This window comes from Choloepus didactylus, chromosome 22 (genome assembly GCF_015220235.1).
Source record: "Choloepus didactylus isolate mChoDid1 chromosome 22, mChoDid1.pri, whole genome shotgun sequence".
NCBI lineage: Eukaryota > Metazoa > Chordata > Mammalia > Pilosa > Megalonychidae > Choloepus > Choloepus didactylus.
Window position 1 is genome coordinate 27,122,459 of NC_051328.1, and position 16,473 is coordinate 27,138,931.

The window sequence follows — 16,473 nt, forward strand, 5'->3', positions numbered from 1 at the left end:
TTATGTTTTCTTGATGAATTGACCCTTTTATTAATATACAGTGTCCTTCTTTGTCTCTTTTGTTTTACTTTTGAAGTCTAATTTGTCTGATATTAATATAGCTACTCCCACTTTTGTCTGTTTGTTGTTTGCATGAAATATCTTTTTCCAACCTTCCACTTTCAGCCTATTTTTGTCCTTGTGTCTAAAGAGAGTTTTTGTAGACAGCATATAGATGGGTCCTGTTTTTTAATCCATTCTGCCAGTCTGTGTCTTTGTATTGGGGAGTTTAATACATTAACATTTAATGTTATTACTGTAGGGGCAGTACTGTCTTCTACCATTTTGTCTTTTGGATTTTATATGTCATATCTTATTTTTTCCTCTCTCTCCTTTCATCCTTCCTGATAATATTCATTTCTACACTCTTCTCCAACCCTCTCTCTCCAGTCTTTTCCTATCAGCCTGTAGCACTCCCTTTAGTATTTCCTATAATGCCAGTCTCTTATTCTCAAACATTCTCAGTGTCTTTTTGTCTGAAACTATCTTAATCTCTCCCTCATTTTTGAAGGACAGTTTTGCTGGATATAGAATTCTTGATTGGCAATTCTTCTCTTTCAGTATGTTAAATATATTATACCACTGTCTTCTTGGCTCCATGGTTTCTACAGAGAAATCTGTACATAGTTTTATGGAGCTTCCCTTGTATGTGATGGATTGCTTTTCTCTTGCTGATTTCAGAATTCTCTCTTTGTCTTTGACATTGGACAATCTGATCAGTAAGTGTCTTGGAGTACATCTATTGGGGTCTATTCTGTTTGGAGTGTGGTGTACTTTCTGAATGTCTAATTTTCTGCCTTTCATAAGAATTGGTAAATTTTCAGTTAATATTTATTCTATTATTCTTTCTGCCCCTTTCCCCCTCTCTTTTCCCTCTGGGACACCCATAACACATATGTTTCTGTGTTTCATGTTGTCACTCAGCTCCCTAAGATCCTGCTCATATTTTTCCATTCTTTTCACTGCTCTTTCATGTGTGTGACTTCAGATGTCTGATCTTCCAATTCACTGATCCTTTCCTCTGCCTATTCAAATCTACTGTTGTATCCCTCCATACATCCATTGTCTTTTTCATTTCCTCCATTGTGCCCTTCATTCCCATATGTTCTGTCATTTGTTTTTTCAAGTTTATGAATTCTTTCTTATGGTCATCCAGTATCCTTCTAATATCCTTCATGTCTTTTGCTATGTCTTCCTTCAGTTAATTGACTTGATTTTTGAATTGATTAGGTTTATTTGAACATCTCCAATTAGTTCTTCCTTCAGCTCATTGAGTTAATTTAGCAATAATTGCTTCAACTCCTGTATCTCAATTTAACTATTAGTTTGTTCCTCTGGCTGACCCATGAGGAAAACAGGACTTCCCCATCCTTCAGCTCCATATAAAGCATGGTTTGACAGCCTGCTGCACATGACACAATGTGATACACTAAGGGATTTCCCATGGTACAAAATGAGAATATAAGCTCAGTTCTGGGAGCCATGCTAGAGAAGGTACAGGCTAGATAACTAACAGCTAGATCTATGACTCTTAACCCTGGCTGTGCATCAGAACTGCCTGTAGAACTTTTTAAAAACACAATGTCTGAGACCTATGCCAGCCCTACTGATTATGACAAGTGAGATGTGGGGTCTTGGAAAAGGGTGTGGGTTATAGCATAAAGTAGTGGTCAAGACTGCATGTGCTGACTGTTAAAAAAGCTGAAAAAAGATCAGACTTCAGTTAGAGATATGAATGAAGCTGATCTGGTTAGGACTAAGGCAAATCATACTAACAGGTAAAGGACAATATTGACTGTGTTTTAAAACTTCAACTTCTCTTTGAGATGAAGGGAAGAAATGTTTATTTGGTGCAAAGATTTATATTTTCTGTAGCACACTATCTAATTTAACTCATATGTTCAGTTTATTTGAACACCATAATTACATGGAACCTTGAATAAGGAAAGAGATTTTGTTGGTTAGTACAGGTTAGTGTGATGCCATGATACATCCCAAAGTAATTTAGGTAGAGAATAAGAGTATTTGCAAAGTCCCCTTGAGGGACTGGGGAAAATGTGGAGATATTAAACTTCCCTACCTGGGGAATTCCTGATATTCTTGCAAGCATTGGGAACTACAAATTTACTGGTCAAGCCCCCAATCTTGGGGCTTGCCCTTATGAAACTTTTTCCTGCAAAAGAGAAGCTAAGCCTACTTATAATTATACCTAAGAGTCACCCCCAGAGAACCTCTTTTGTTGCTCAGATGTGGTCTCTCTCTCTAAGCGAACTTGGCAGATGGACTCAGTCCTCCCCCCTATGTGGGACATGTCACCCAGGGGTATAAATCTCCCTGGCAACGTGGGACATGACTCCTGGGGATAAGCCTGGCCCTGGCATTGTGGGATTGAGAAAGTCTTCTTGTACCAAAAGGGAGAAGAGAAGTAAAACAAAATAAAGTTTCAGTGGCTCAGAGATTTCAAATAGAGTTGAGAAGTCATTCTGTTGACAATTCTTATGTATTATATAGATACCCCTTTTTAGTTTTTAGGGTATTAGAATAGCTAGAAGAAAATACCTGAAAGTGTTTAACTGTAATCCAGTAGCCTTGATTCTTGAAGTTGATTGTATAACTATATAGCTTTTATGGTGTGATTGTGTAATTCTGAAAACCTTGCAACTGACACTCCCCTTATCCAGTGTACAGACAGATGAGTAAGAAAATAAAGACAAAAAAATAAATAAATAATTGGGGGGGATAAGGGGTATGAGATGTTTTGGGTGTTCTTTTAAAATTTTTATTCTTTCTTTTTTTGGAATAAAGAAAATGTTCAAACTGATTGTGGGTGATGAATGCAGAACTATATTATGAAACAGTGAACCATTGATTGTACACTTCGGATGATTATCGGGTATGTCAATATATCTCAATAAAATTGCATTAAAAATACTGCCCCTCCCCCCCCCCCAAATAAAAGAGTGCATGCTCTGGAGCCAGACTGCTTGGATTCAAATCTAGATGCATGTAAATTGCTCAAGCTCTCTATAGCTTCTCATCTCTAAAAAGGTTTAGCCACTTCAAAGGGATGTTGTGAGAATTAAATGTGTTGCTCTAACAACCTAGGACAGTTCCTATCACTTAGTAAGCACTAAATCAATATTATCTATTATTATCTATTTGTATGTAAATATCTACTGCTGGTTTTCATTCACAGGCTGAGAAAGCACTGGTATAGGCCTTGGTTTGACAACGTAGTCACCTGGGTCGAGGAGCAGAGAGCAAGATGATCCTCATATCTTTTTCAAGCAAGAATTCTTAATTCCAAATTCCCTCCTTTCCCATTTATTTATCACCACAGTGGATCCACGCAGGCTTCAGATCTCAATTAGTCATCAGGATAAAACTGCCACTGGAGCAATGCCTGTCTCTTTCCCCTCACTACTTTCACAGAATGCTCTGGATCAGTGCTTCTCATACCTTTGTATCTTACAAGCCTTTTAATAAGGGGATAAACCAATATAGAGTTGCCAAACTTTCATTTTGCCAAGCAAGAGCATTTAAAAGTTGTAATCACATCCCCATATCATAATAAAAGACATTTAACACTAAAGAAGTAGGTCAATTATCATCTCAGGATATGAGATATGACCTCCCTCTTTATGATTTTATCTTGTTTAATTGCTTATCTTTTTTTAATTAAGTATGGGGAAAATGTATTGTTAGTAACCTCATCACTTCCTTTGCTTGAACCTTACTTTAAATTATGGCATGGGCACAGAGAGCCTTTAAATTTGGTAAATTCTAACTGAAAAGGAAAAAAAGAAAAAGAATACCACTTGATTTACAGCTAAGTTTTGGCATATTTATGTTTCTGTGGCTTTACTTTTATTTACTAAATTGGGTTTGTTTTGATATATTTTAATAGAAAATTTATGTAGCTGTAATTTAGAATGAAAATAGCATATTTTCCTCTCCACATATTTCTCATTTTAGCTGTTGAAATTCTGCCGATTAGGCACTGTGAAAGTATGTCAGTAGTTAATGCTAATAGAGACACCGGAGCATTCTCTCCACTCTTAATCTGTGGATAATGGAAGGCCCATCTCTTTAGTACACACAGAAGAAAGAATAGGAAAAATACTGGCTATGACACCAAATGAATTGCCTTCCTCCCACACTACTGTGCCCTTATAACCTAGGGCATGTAGAGCATGCTGGCAGCCATCGTGTTACAGATTTAAAAGTGCTGGAATCTCTCAGTCCTGTAGTGGGTTGCCTGATGGATTGGTGAGTAATGTACTTGAAGAGTGCATTACTGAGCTCTAGACTAATGGCCACCTCTTGCCCATGGCCTTTGTGGTAGATCATTCATTGCGCTGGCTGTTCCAAGGCTGATTAATCCCCTGGGAACACATCCCACTGCAGGTCTCAGTGTGGATTACGCCAAAGTGGGAATGATCTGGTGCACTGGGGACAACACAACTTTGAATTCAAGAATCCTCATTTTAGAAGATGAAATTGGCTTGCCAATCAGTAACGATATATGGCAAATCTTATGTTAATTCAAGATATATCCTGTAAAATAAATGCAACTATTGCTAATTTTCAGGTTTTAAATTCTGCGATGATGAAAAACAATAAAGGACATATCTACAATGTCAACTTAATATATCACTCATCTAAGGAGGCATCACATCACAACATAACTGTATATTGCATTTTATTTAGATTTTCTTTTTCTCAGATGGTTTGCTAATTCCAGAATAACAAATATGAAGTGTCTATACTTTCTACCTATAGAGTAATGTTGACTTTCCCCAGAAAGGCTTACAGTATAATATTTTCTATGAAGAGCCACAAATGGAATTTGATGATAGGATTTTATTCAATGCAAATGTATGATGTAACATTTACTTTTGATTTAGTACAGAAATTTGTCTTGTGTATTTCTTACTGATGAAAAACAGAAAAAAAACACCTTAATATATAGTCTAAGTAGAGGTCTGCACAAATTATAGATTTGCTACATTATTATTAATTATAATTAGCACATTAAAGTAATAATAACACAATAAATATCTTAGGTCTGTCTGGTGCTTTAATTAACACAAGGATATCACGTTTCTTCAAGTTCGATATCCTGAAATTGAGGGTGTGAAGTAAGAAACAAAAAACAAAAGCAAGTAATAGAAAAGGACATATAACTCAGGATTAAGTACAGACTATAATTCTAGGAGAATTTGGAGAAGAGGGATGTCAATCATGACTGCAAGAATAAAAAATATCATTGGGAATAGAAAAGGTAGAACTGTTTCTTAAAGGCTAGAATTAGAGTAGACAGTGGAGAGGTTAGAGTATCCCAGGTCAGTAAAATAGCATGAGCAAAAACTAAAGGATGTATCCTTTTCAGTGCATAATGTCAAGAAATTCATAATCTTGATTTGTCTTATTCCTAGTGATATTAACTTACATATTAAAATAATATTTCTTGTGGAATATTATAATATTTTTATTGTGGAATATAACATATATACATAGAAGTGACAACTTTCCAAGTGCAATTCAACAAGTAGTTAGCAAATTTCAAAGAATGTTATGGGTTCAGTTCCACAGTTTCAGTTATTTCCTTATTGTGAAATATAACATATATGCATAAAGGTAATAACTTTCAAAGTACAATTTAGCAAGTAGTTATATAGGAAATTTCCAAAAATTTTATGAGTTACAGCCCCATAGTTTCAGCTATTTCCTTGTTGTGAAATATAACATATATACAAAAAAATGATAACTTTCAAATTACAATTGAACAACAGCTATAGATTAAGTAGCTCTTAATTAATAGTGCATATCACAGCAAGTCTTTTATGATACTGTAACAAAAAAATGGTACATGATGCAATGGCTTAAGATTTCAGGCCTGCATGATTTGGGCATTCATCTGAGACTTAGGAGACTTGGTTATGGTCTCCTAAGTCTGAAAGAACAAGCTGTGTGACCTTGCTGAGCAATCTGGGCCTCTGTTGGGCTGGAAATAATCAATAAGGTTTCTGGTAGTATTGACTTTCCATGACTCTATGCTAGATAAAACTAAATGCTGGCAGGAAACAAGAGCCATCTTGGGCATCATCCTGCTGATAAATTTAAGTTTAAGTAATAAGATGTTCGTTACATAACAAGGAAATACAAAGTACAGCCAGTTGATCTAAGTGATGCTACTAAGGCACAATTGTGACATCTTGTGATTGTTGAGGGATGTGGCCCTCTTCATGGCTTTGAAAGAACTTTGGATTGGAGGACACTTTTCAACTGGATCCCTTATAGCAAACCAGTGATATTAACTTTAGTTACTTGGTTAAGATGGTGTCTGCAGGGATTTTTTCACTGTAAAGTTATTGTTTTCCCCTTTGTAATTAATAATTATCTTAGGAATAAAGACATTGAGACTCTGCAAATATCTTGTTTCCCCTTGAACTTTTTTTTCTTTTCTTTTCTTTTAATGCAGTTTTATTGAGATATATTCACACACCATATAATCCACCCAAAGAATACAATCAGTGGCTTGTGGTATCATCATATAGTTGTGCATTCATCACCACAATCAATTTTAGAACATTTTCATTACTCCAAAAAAAAAATAAAAATTAGAAAGGACACCCTAAACATCACATACTCCTTACACCCCCTATTTTATATATATATATATATGCCTTTATTCTATTACTCATCTGCCCATACACTGGATGAGGGGAGTGTCAGTCACAAGGTTTTCACAACCAAACAGTCACCCCATAAAAACTATATACTTATACAGTCATCATCAAGAATCAAGGCTACTAGATTATACTTCAACAGTTTCCATTATTTCCTTCTATATATTCTAATCCACTTGAAACTAAAAAACAATATCTATGTAATACATAAGAATAACCTCCAGAATGACCTCTCTATTTGAAATCTCTTAGCCACTGAAACTTTATTTTGTTCTATTTCTTTCCCCCCTTTTCGTCAAGAAGGCCTTCTCAATCCCACAATACCAGGGCCAGGCTCATCCCCGGGAGTCATGTCCCACATTGCCAGGGAGACTTACACCCCTGGAAGTTATGCCCCATGTAGAGGGGAGAGTAGTGAGTAATTGCAGAGTCGGCTTAGGGAAAGAGGCCACATCTGAGCAACAAAAGGGTTCTCTGTTGGTGACCCTTATGCATACTTATAAATAGGCTTAGCTTCTCCTTTGCAGGAATAAGTTTCATAAGGGCAGGCCCCAAGATTGAGGGCTTGGCTTATTAAATTGAGAGTCCCTAATGCTTGAGAGAGTATGAGGAGTTCCCCAGGTGGAGAAGTTTAATATTTCCATGTTTTCCTCAGTGCCTCAGAGAGACTTTGCAAATGCTTTTTTTTTATTTTCTGCCCCAAATACTCTGGAATGTATCAGGGTATTACATAACCTCTATAGAATAACAGGATCTCATTCTCTATTCTCGGTTCCATGTAATTATGTTGTTTAAATAAATTGACCATACAGGTTAAATTAGATAGCGTGCTACAGAAAATTTAGATTTTGTACTGAATAAGCTTCTCTTCTTTTGGTCTCAAATAGAAGTTGAAGTTTTAAAATATACTCAGTATCACCCTTTACCCTGTATTCTGATTTACCTTAGTCCTAACAAAGTCCATTTCATTTCTAATTGAAGTCATCTCTTTTTCAGCAACTTTAGCAGTTGCTTTATGGAGTAATGCTACCTTTCAGAACTGCAGAACTCTATCTCTGGGTTTCAGGTGACACTCAGTTACCCAAAGTTCCAGGGAACTACCAGGCTGTATTCAAAGAGCTCAGCATCTCAGAATTCAGAAATAACCATTAAAACTCGGGAATATTTGTGACTGCTGTAAGAGCTTACAATCTGGGAATGTTTACAATGAGCCTTATTGAGCATTCTGTATTTCTAAATCATCAGTTGAATTGCCCACTCTCTGCCCATGCTCTATCCCCTAATAACCTTTGCTCTTGAATTCAATTCTTAGTATTTGCTCATTGTAGTTAGCTGATATTAGTGAGACCATACAATATTTGTCCTTTAATTTCTGGCTTATTTCACTCAACATAATGTCCTCAAGTTTCATTCACCTGTCTGCATGCCTCACAACTTCATTTCTTCTTGCAGCCACTCAATATTTTGCTGTATGTATAAACCACAGGTTGCCCTTCTGTTCATCAGTCAACATACCCTTTGGCCACCCCATGCATGCAAATCATGAATAATGTCACCATAAATACCACTATGCTAATGTCTATTTGTGTCTGTACTTTCAGTGCTTCTATACATACCTAAGAAGGGAGTTGCAGGATCATATGACAATCCTATATCCAGCCTTCTGTGGAACTACCACACTGTCCTCTGGAGAGGCTGCACCTTTCTATCTCCCTACCAACAGTGAATAGGTATGTCTCTCTACATCTGCTCCAGCACTTGTATCTCTCTGTTTATTTTTTAAAACAGTTTAATTCATACCCTCTAAAATCCATCCTAAGTGAACAATCAACGGCTTCCAGTATAATCACATAGTCATGCATTCCCCACCATTATCTATATGAGCACATTTCCATTTCATCTGAAAATAAAGAAGAGGAAAAAGAATTAAACATCCAGATTAAATTTTAAAAAATAAAAAGGAGAAACACAACAACAAGAATCACATACCCCTCCCTTATATCTCTCTCTTATTAGCATTTAGCTTGGGTATATTGCCTTTGTTACAATTAATGGAGGAATATTAGTGTTACTCTTAACTGTTGACCCTAGTTTGCATAGATTTTATTTTTTCCATATACCTTACCATTTTCAACACCTTGTAATAGTGGCATTCATTTGTTCTCCCTCATGTAAAAACTTTTTTATATTTGTGCATTTAATAGCCATCATTGTTCATTCTAGGTTTTGCTAAGATATATAGTCCCATTTTCTATCCTCTATCTTTCTTTCTGTTGTCATACTTGCCCCTAGCCTTCCTCTTTCAACCATACTACCGCTCAGCTTTGTTCATTATACTTACAGTATTGTGCTATCCATTTCTGGACCTTTACAATAAATCCTGTTGAACATTCTGTTACTCCTTCAGCAACAAATGTCCAATCTGTACCCTCTTTCTATCTCCTGATAACCTGTGTTCTCAACTCTCAGGATTTGCTCCTTATAGTTAGATCATGTTAGTGAGACCATACAGTATTTGTTCTTTTGTTTCTGGCTAATTTTGCTCAACATAATGTCCTCAAGTTTATCCATGTTGTTGCATACTTCTTGACTTTATTCTGTCTTCCAGCTGTGTAATAGTCCATTGTATGTGTTTACCACAGTTTGTTTATCCACTCGCCCATTGATGGACGTTTGGGCTGTTTCCATCTCTTGGCAATTGTGAATAATGCAACTGTAAACATTGGTGTGCAAATGTCAGTTCATGTCCCTGCTTTCAGTTCTTCCGAGTATATACCTATTAATGGGATTGCTGGATCACATGCCAATTTTATAGTTAGCTTCCTGAAGAGCTGCCAAACAGCCTTCTGGAGCAGTTACACCATTCTACAGTCTCACCAACAGTAAAAATATGTACGTCTTTCTCCACATCTTCTCCAGCACTTGTAATTTTCTGTTTCTCTTTTTTGTTAGTGGCCATTCTAATAGGTGTGAGATGATATCGCATTGTAGTTTTGATTTGCATTTCCCTAAAATAGTTTAGGGCAATAAATTTCCTTCTCAGCACTGCCTTTGCTGCATCCCGTAAGTTTTGATAGTTGTGTTTTCATTTTCATTTGCCTCAAGATATTTACTGATTTTTCTTGTAATTTCTTTCTTTACCCACTGGTTGTCTAAGAGTGTGTTGTTTAGCCTCCATATATTTGTGAATTTTCCAACCTTCTGCCTGTTATTGATTTCCAGCTTCATTCCTTTGTTATCTGAGAAAGTGTTTTGTATAATTTCAATCTTTTAATGTTTAATGAGAGCTGCTTTGTGACACAACATGTGGTCTATCTTGGAGAATGATCCATGAACCCTTGAGAAAAATGTATATCCTGCTGTTGTGGAGTGCAATGTTCTGTAAACACCTATTAAGTCTAGTTCTTTATCATATTATTCAAAATCTGTTTCCTTATTGATCCTCTTTCTAGATGTTGAGAGTGGTGTATTAAAGTCTCCAACTATTATTGTAGAGGTGTCTACCTCTCCCTTCAGTGGTGTCAGTGTTTTCCTCATGTATTTTGGGGCACTGTGGCTTAGAGCATGAATATTTATGATTGTTACGTCTTCTTGATGAATTGTCCCTTTTATTAATACATAGTGTCCTTCTTTTTCTCTTTTAATTGTTTTACATTTGAAGTCTAGTTTGTCTGATATTAGTATAGCTACCCCCACTCTTTTCTGGTTTTTGTTTGCATGAAATATCTTTTTCCAACCTTTCACTTTCAACCTATTTTTGTCCTTGGATCTAAAATGAGTCTCTTGAAGACAGCATATAGATGGATCCTGTTTTTTATCCAATCTGTGTCTTTTGATTGGAGAGTTTAATCCATTAACATTTAATGTTATTGTAAATGTAGTACTTTCTTCAACCATTTGTCTTTTGGATTTTATATGTCATATCTTATTTTTCTGTCTCTCTCTTTTTACCCTCTCAGTTACCCTTACTGACAATATTCATTTCTACACTCTTCTCCAAACCTCTCTCTCCTGACTTTTCCTATCTGCCAGTAGTGCTCCGTTTAACATTTCTTGCAGAGCAGGTCTCTTGTTCATGAACTCTGTCAGTGTCTATTTTTCTGTAAATACTTTAAACTTTCCCTCATTTTTTTTAACAGTGACACATATGTAACTTTATTTAATTATCTGTAAGAAGTCATACTCTGGCAGAGTGACATATCGCCTATCTCCAGAGAAATCAGGCAATATGTTGGAAGAGTCCCTTCCCCCAATTCAGAACTGTGACCTGAACTGGGCCCTTGCAGGGTGTCAGCTGGTCATTATAGCTCTTTCACCCACCTCCCACTAATAACCTCTGGCTGGCTGTGACCCCCTCAAAGAGCAGTAGAGAGGAGGCTGAAAACAGTGTTATATGGACAGGGCTGCCCTTTCAGTGTGGTTCCTCCCCTCCCACAAAATGGAGTTCACAGGAGTAAGAATCTTTCTGAGAAATGGGTCCAATATCAATTTAATTTAGCTTCTATTAAGTCTGCTGAGATTAAGGATATATTTATTAGTATGTTATTGTGTTAACACCACAATATTTTATCCCACCCATTTTCTCACCAACTATATAATTTTTAGGTCATTACCTCTTTTCTTTTTTGGGACTGAGGAATGGAAAAATAGCTCTCCTTCAAGAGCTGAGAGGCATTTCTTACGGATGTTTGTTTGGTAAATGACACCAGACATTGCAGTGACAGCAACTTTGCCCCTGCAAAGGAGAGGCCTGGCATTTTGTTTTCTACTTTTCTGTGTTAAGAGTCCAGTAATCAGGCCACACTCACTCTTTGGGAAAAACTTCATGTTGCATTAGAACCTCATTATTCATGGGCTCTGTGCTGGTTTGAGTGTACTGTGTCCCCAAATGCCATTATCTTTGTGGTCATGTGTGGGGCAGACATTTGGTGCTGGTTAGATTTGCTTGGAGTGTGCCCCACCCAGCTGTGGGAGATGATTCTGATAAGATGTTCCCATGGAGGCGTGGCCCCGCCCATTCAGGGTGGGCCTTGATCAGTGGAGCTATATAAATGAGCTGACTCAGAGAGAGGAAACTCACGGAGTGCAGCTGGGAGTGATGTTTTGAAGAGAAGCAAGCTTGCTAGAAAGGAACGTCCTGGGAGAAAGCCATTTTGAGGCCAGAGCTTTGGAGCAGACGCCAGCTGCCTTCCTAGCTGGCAGAGGTTTTCCAGACGCCATTGGCCATCCTCCAGTGAAGGTACCCGATTGCTGAGGTGTTACCTTGGATGTTTTGTGGCCTTAAGACTGTAACTGTGTAGCGAAATAAACCCCCGTTTTATAAAAGCCTATCCATCTCTGGTGTTTTGCATTCTGCAGCATTAGCAAGCTAAGACAGGCTCCTAGCAGAATGTATCTATCCCTCCTTTTTATTTACAGAACAGTATGTGAATTTACTTAGACAGAAGGAGGTGATGGCCACCCTTCTAGCCTTTCTGTATAACAGGCACCCTTCTATTTGCCACAATCAGAGATTCAAACAGCAGTTATGACTTTCCACATTCTCCAGTGTTGCTCTCTCCTGAAGTCCTCTGCAAATCTTCTTGCCCAATTTGGAAACAAAAGAGAATGCAGGAGTCTACCCAACCTAGAAATTGGTTCTATACATTTTCTCTAAAAACACTATTGAAAATGCAAAAAAAGAGTTCCACCTCGCCCTCCTTTTTTTTGCTGAAGCATAAAAAAAGAAAGCATATCTAAAATCACAGAACTATGTACACACAAAGTGCACAAGTGTGCTCACATACATGAAGATAGGAATCAAAGATCTCATCAGGTACATAGTGGGGGAGAGCACAGGAAAAAACTGACAGAAGATATGGAGATCTAATCAGCTAAATGTTAGAATGTTATAGTAATGGCATGGAAGTGGTTCTTGATACATTCAAAAAATTGGGCAGGTGGGCATAGAGAATGATAAATCCAGGCTGCCAGAGGGAGATTCAGTTAAAGATAGTAGATCCATGAGTTAAACATAGTAGATGCCAGTTTTGCTGGATGAAATGTTGTATTAAGGAGTAGTGGTTTGAAGAAGTTTGGACTCTGCATCTGCTTAGCAGGACACCTCCATGGTCTGGGGTCTGTCCATGGCATCAGGAGACTCAGGGGCTTCTTGAATTCCATCTGATTGATTGCTGGTGAGAGACTGGCTGAAGGGACTTTCTGCAGAGCTCATGCTACTTGAGGTTGAGTAGTTTGTGATTGGATGAGCTGGGTCATATTGGCAGCTGGTATGTGGCACATTCCCTGCAAAAAGTACTTGAAGGCCTCAGTGAGCTTCCCAGGCTGAACCACTTGGGGCAGTCCCCCTCAGTCTTCCATCTTTAGCAAAGTTGTGTTTACAGAGTCCAGGCAAGATTGCATTCAACCACAGCCTCACTGCAGATGAACTGTTCCCAACTACCAATAATGTGGCACATTTTAATATTTTTCCTCTGTTATAATTTTGGCCTAGCATGGGTCTTTCAATCTCTAGTTCTCTGCATACATTATAAGAATACAAGAAGAGCTGTAGGTTTTCTTGGTTGATATCTTGGGCATTATGCAGTCTGTAGGTTTATATCAGGTCCAGGTTGGCCTGCAATTCTTCCTGCCCAAAATGATGAGCCAAAATAACATCCACATCAATGGTTGTCAGGCACGAGAGTTTGGAAGCTTCCCAGTCAATCCAACCTTTAGCGCAAGGGTCAATGTTAATAAACACAAGGCCTTCCACAAACTCTGGATGATTGAGGGCAGATCTTGTGAGGACATAAGCTCCAGCTCCAACTCCAATCCCAAAGATGCCTTTCAAATTTAAGTGGGTATGAACAGCAGGCAGCATTTTGGACAACTCATCCATGTGGGGTACTAGTACCCTGCTGGGAAAGGGGGTGCACCTTACTCCTGGCCCGGGGCATCCACATGACAGACAACAAAGTCCTGGGTGATCTCTTGCATATCTTGAAAGTTAAAGAATGCATTGAAACAGGATTTATGGTGAAGGCCAATGTTGTGGTATGTCAGAATAACAGGTCTGTTTCCTTTCAGTATGCTATAGTAATATGGGCCATATCATGAGGTCTGGCTATAAATGTTGGTTTATAAGTACCTGCCTGAGACCCTGTTTTCACATTCTTTGGGTGTCTACCTAGAAGTAGAATTGCTGGTCATATGGTGTTTTAGTTTGCTAGGCTGCTGAGAGCAATATACCATGAAATGGTTCAGCTTGAACAATGGGGATTTATTCACTTACAGTTCACATCTGGGAAAATGTCCAAATCAAGACATCATCAAGACAATGCTTTCTTCCTGAAGACCAGCTGCCAGCGATCCTTGGGTCATCTGCCATATGGCAAGGCCCATGATAGTGTCTGATGAGCTCTCCCTTTTCTTCCAGGCTTTGTTGCTTTCAGCTTCTTGCTTCCATGGCTTTCTCTCTCTTTCTCTCTGTGTTCATCCCATTTATAAAAGACTCCAGCAAGAAGATTAAGACCCACCCTGAGCCACACCTTAACTGAAATAACCTCATCAAAAGGTCCTAATACAATAGGTGTACACCCACATTAATGGGTTTGCTTTAAGAACATGATTTTATGGGGTACATACAGTTTCAAGTACAGGTAGTAATTCTAATATTTAACTTTATGAGGAGCCACCATATTGTTTTCCACAGTGGCTTCACTCTCTAAAACTTATTTTCTACGTTGTGTTTTTTTTTCTTTTTTTTTTTTTTTTTTTTTGGTGTGTGTATGTGTATGTGAGTGTATGTTTTAATACTCATCCTTGTGGGTGTGAAGCAGTATCTCATAGTGATTTTGATTTGTAGTTCACTAATGGCTATTCATGTTCAGCATCTTTTTACATGCTTGCTGGCCATTAACACATCTTCTTAGGGAAAATGTCTATTTAAGGCCTTTGCCCTATTTTGTTGTTGTGTTGTAAAAATTCTTTACACAAGATATTAAGACCTTATCTAATATATGGTTTGCAACTATTTTCTCCCATTCAGTAGATTGTCTTTTTACTTTCTTCATAATGTCCTTTGCACATATGTTTTTTGTTTGTTTGTTTGTTTGTTTGTTTGTTTTTTATTCATTTTATTGAGATATATTCACATACCATGCAGTCATACAAAATAAATCGTACATTTGATTGTTCACAGTACCATTACATAGTTGTACATTCATTACCAAAATCAATCCCCGACACCCTCATTACCACACACACAAAAATAACCAGAATAATAATTAAAGTGAAAAAGAGCAACTAAAGTAAAAAAGAACACTGGGTGCCCTTCTCTGTCTGTTTGTTTGTTTCCTTCCCCCACCTTTCCACTTATCCATCCACAAACTACACAAACGGGAGTGTGATCCCTATGGCCCCCCCAATCCCACTGTCCCCCCTCATAAGCCACATTTTTATACAACTGTCTTCAAGATTCATGGGTTCTGGATTGTAGTTTGATAGTTTCAGGTATCCACCACCAGCTACCCCAATTCTTTAGAACCTAAAAAGGGTTGTCTATATTGTGCATAAGAGTGCCCACCAGAGTGACCTCTCGGCTCCTTTTGGAATCTCTCTGCCACTGAAGCTTATTTCATTTCCTTTCATATCCCTCTTTTGGTCAAGAAGATGTTCTCCATCCCATGATGCCGGGTCTACATTCCTCCCCGGGAGTCATATTCCACATTACCAGGGAGATTCACTCCCCTGGGTGTCTGATCCCACGTAGGGGGGAGGGCAGTGATTTCACCTGCCAAGTTGGCTTAACTAGAGAGAGAGGGCCACATCTGAGCAACAAAGAGGCATTCGGGAGGAGGCTCTTAGGCACAATTATAGGGAGGCCTAGCATCTCCTTTTGCACATATGTTTTTAATTTTGATAAAGGCCAATTTATTGTTTTGTTTGTTAGTCTTGCTTTTGGTGTCATATCTAAGAATCCTTTACCAAATCCCAGGTCATGAGATTTGCCCCTATGTTATCTTCTAAGAGTTTTATAGTGTTAGCTTTTATGGTCTTTAATCTATTTTGAACTAATTTTTGTATGTGGCGTTAGGTAGGGGTTCAACTTCATTCTTTTGCATGTGGATATTCAGTTTCCCCAACACTATTTGTTGAAGAGACTATTCTTTCCCCATTACATGTACTTAATACTTTTGTCAAAAATCAATTGGCCATGTAAGTGTGGGTCTATTTCTGGACTTCCAGTTCTGTTTCATTGGTCTATATGTATTTCTTTTTGCCAGTACCACTCTGTTTTGATTACTGTAGTGTTGTAGTACAATTTGAAATTGGGAGTATGTCTTCCAACTTTGTTCTTCTTTTTCAAAATTGTTTTAGCTATTCAGAGTTTCTTGCAGTTCCATATGAATTTGAGGATCAAATTTTCCACTTCTGCAAGAAAGGCTTCTGGAATTTTTAACTTACAAATCATTTTGGGTAGTATGATGGTTTGGAGCTATGTATCCTAGAAAACTATGTTCATAAACAGTTCATTCCTATGGGTGTGTACCCATTGTAAGTTGGCAGGTTTGATGAAGTAACTTTGGTTATAGTGTGGCCCAGCTTAATCAGGATGGGTCTTAATCTTCTTACTTGGGTCCTTTATAAACAGAATAAAATTCAGACAGAGAGAGAAAGCCATGGGAAGCAAGAATCTGAAGAGTAATGGAATTCTAAAGAGAAGGGAGAGGCCAGGAGACAATGCCATGCGCATTGCAAT

General features: G+C 37.8%; 1 pseudogene; it reads right to left on the reverse strand.

Annotated features, from left to right (window-relative positions):
• Nucleotides 1-12,822: 12,822 nt before the first annotated feature.
• LOC119518737 lies at nucleotides 12,823-13,825 on the reverse strand (annotated as a pseudogene).
• Nucleotides 13,826-16,473: the final 2,648 nt, after the last annotated feature.